Source organism: Pan paniscus, chromosome 9, assembly GCF_029289425.2.
Source record: "Pan paniscus chromosome 9, NHGRI_mPanPan1-v2.0_pri, whole genome shotgun sequence".
NCBI classification, from domain to species: domain Eukaryota; kingdom Metazoa; phylum Chordata; class Mammalia; order Primates; family Hominidae; genus Pan; species Pan paniscus.
In genome coordinates, this window is record NC_073258.2 from 125755613 (window position 1) to 125758845 (window position 3233).

A 3233-nucleotide genomic window follows, 5' to 3' on the forward strand; every position below is an offset into this window, starting at 1 on the left:
AATACCTTTGGTCACCTTGCTTATCTATCTTTTGACTGTTAGCTGGGAAGAATTTAGTAGTAATTCTTAGTGAGATTTCAGCATCCAACATATTTAAGACAATAACTTCTTTCATTTTTATGACACTCTACTCAAGCCATACATACATCCTTGTGAACCCCAAATTATTCAACACGTATTACCACAAAGCTTACAATAACTCAGTGGGTTAAGTTGTATATATATACACACACATACACAGATACACACACAAGCACATTATATTAAGGATTTTGCAGTCAAAAATATATTTTGTTATACCCATTGATCCTTTTTAAGAATTTTGATCCTTTAACCCCTATATTTTGTTCTCATTTATGACAGTCATTGGTTTCTGTCAGCTGCAGTCAATATCTGACCCTAATACCATATATATTAGCTCCTGCACACATAATTGCTCCATTTGCCAAACCTATTTAATATGGCCAGGCACTGTTGTACTTTTTGTATACACATATGTTTTGATTCTTACAGCACTCTGTAAGGTGGGTGCTGTTACACACATTTTACAGAGGAGGGAACTGAGGCTTAGTGAAGTAAGTATCTTGACCAGGCTTGGTTCTGACTCCAAGCCAATGTTCTTTTTACTGCACCACTCCGCCTCTCCATCAAAAGGCCTACTATGAAATTGAATATTTAAAAGATTGAATAATTACAATTTATCCTAATATCCCAATTCTTACCCCCTTGATCAAGACTGGTCTTGATTGTATTACCAAAAAATATGCTTTTCTCTGTTTAGTAAGATAGGAGTGGAAGGAGGCAAATGTGTTCAAAAAATGATGCTTGTGGATGTGTTAAAATTTTGGAGTTCTGTTACCTAGTGGCTTATTCTCATGTCATTTGTCCTCAAAGACTTTCTTAAGCATTCAGATCCTTCTGTCCCTTTGAAGAAAACAGGGAAGACACTTGTTATCGTGTCTTAAAGGGCATAAAACACCAACTGGCTACCCCAACAGTCCTGTGGGTGGTCATGGAACTTACTAGCAGTAGGGACTGGTATTTGATGGGTAAAATGGCTTCTTTCTCACAAGTGTCTCATACTGAACCATAGGAAGCATTTTTGACAGAGTATAAGGCTATCCATATAAGAACTGAGGATCTTTTCCTTTAGCGTTTGATTAAGTAGCTCCTTCCCTCCCTCTTTATTTCCTTCAGATCCTCTCCACATTCTGCAGGGTTTGAGGAGGTAGTGTGTGGGAGGGGGGCCAGATAATAACAAGAAGGTGAGTCGAGAGTGGTGAGGTTGTGTAGGTGAGTGAAGGGACTCCCTGAGGCACAATATCCCTCTTTGTCACTCCCCCAAGCAGCAGGAAGCACAGAGATCATCCAGCTCACCAACAGGAGCGAGCAAGAAAGAGTTCCAACATTGGTGGGAGTGTTCCCACTGCCACCCTGGCCCCTGAACAGGGATACGTGGCTGGAATTCACAGGAAGTAACTGTGACAAGGCAAAGTCTGTTTCAGTACCGGCCCTGCTCCCAGCTACTTGGTGCACTGTGAACAATAGCCGTACTACCATGAGGGCATATTCCTAATGCCTTTCTGAGAGTCCCAGCCTCAGATAGGCATGGTCCCCTGTGAGGCAGGAACACAGCTTCCTGACAAATGAGCAGGAGTGACCCTTATTCTTGGCTTCTATCTGTCTGAAATGGAAAGACAGATGTTCTACACTGCTGAAGTCTGGACAGCACCTCTGAAGCCCTGGAGATGGTCTCTTCCATTCCTCTGGTGATGTCCACCTACTCCTCAAATGTAGCATCAAGGAACTTCAGCTGCTTCCTTGGCTCAACTGGATTCCAATTTTATCCTTCCCTTTAGTCCCTCAGAAATAAGCAGCGTAGGAATAATTCCCTTCCTGGGGATATCAGCTCATTCCTCTAGTTTATTTGCTGCCCCTTAAAGGAGTACCTTAACCTGGGGTACCTGTGATTATTGACCCTGGAATGGGTCCATCATAGATTCTGGGACAGCAGGTGTCTCCTGGGATTGTCCCAGGCAAACCAGGACATAAAGTCACCTTACCTAGGTGGGTAATAGCCACCTAACTGACTTGTAAGAGTGAAATGAATATACCCCCAAGTACAGTGAGTGGTCTAATCAGGGGTTTGATTTAGTGAATCGCCGCTAATGACACTGGTCCTTTGGTGTTTCAAGCCTCTGCACCCTATTTGGGCCTCCCTTCTACTTATTGCCTTTCTTCTTTTCTCTATTCCTTTACCTTTTGTCGTTGGCGTGTTACCGTCTTCATTTCTGCCACTAGACCTATGCCCCCTGACTGCCTGGGATTAACAGAGGCTTTTACAACTCTGCTTACCCTCTTTTTCTTGATTCTAGGGCTGGTACAAGCCAAGCCCATTATTCTAGGTCCTAATCTGTTTGGTGGAGTTGTTACTCCACTTCTCTGACCTTGCGCGTAGGGCCTGGGCACTCCTAGGAATTAGGGGCAGGGTGGGGTTAGGGCTGAAACCCATTTGCTCCGACACTCCTGTTTTATGTTCTATTAACTTTATTCCTCAGGGGAATACTTCCCTTTGCAGCCTTCTGTATTTCACCCTTGGGTTCATGTACAAGGATCTCACAATTATCAGTGGAAACATACCCTGAAATCTTCAGGCTAGAGGCAGTCACTTTCAGGACCACAGAAGTCCCTGCCTGGTGGCTGCTTGCCTCCAGAAAGGAGAGCAGGAGTGACTGCCACATTGTCATGGCGGGAGCGCGTGGGGGCCGGTGTCTGTGAAGTCGGGGAAGAGTGGGGTCCTGTGGAATATGAGCAGGGCAGGAAGCCCCAGCCTGAGCCTGTGGTGTGTTTGGGGCCGAATATTGTCCCCCCCCGCCCCCGCCCACGAAAAAAACTCCTGCGCTCCTAGAAGGTGAGAGTACCGAGATTAGTCATGCAGGGCCGCTGAGTGTGACTTCCAGCCCTCCAGCGTCTCGTGTCCCGCCCGTGTCGGAGCCCATGGCTTTTTAGGACAGGAAGCGCTGCGGGGTAGTGCGGGCAGGCAGGCACGTCACACCGGACAGCGTCGAGATTGCTGCTTTCGGTTCCCCAGCGGGTGGTGAGGCAGAAAGTGCAGGGCGGAATGAGGAGCCCCAGCACCTCAGAGCTGTCGGGCAGTGGCGGGGAAGCAAAGCACAGGAGCGCTGTGGTGCCAGCGGCCGGGCTAGGGATGACTGGCGGGTTTGCGCTGGACC

At 46.9% G+C, this 3233-nt stretch overlaps 1 long non-coding RNA gene across 1 annotated transcript in view; it reads right to left on the reverse strand.

The window, feature by feature from the left end:
• Window positions 1–3058, reverse strand: part of LOC117975064 (uncharacterized) — a 72534-nt gene extending 69476 nt beyond the window's left edge. Inside the window, exon 1 of the long non-coding RNA XR_004665304.3 lies at window positions 2922–3058. This is a non-coding gene — a long non-coding RNA (uncharacterized LOC117975064). The remainder of the gene's footprint in view (window positions 1–2921) is intronic.
• Window positions 3059–3233: the final 175 nt, after the last annotated feature.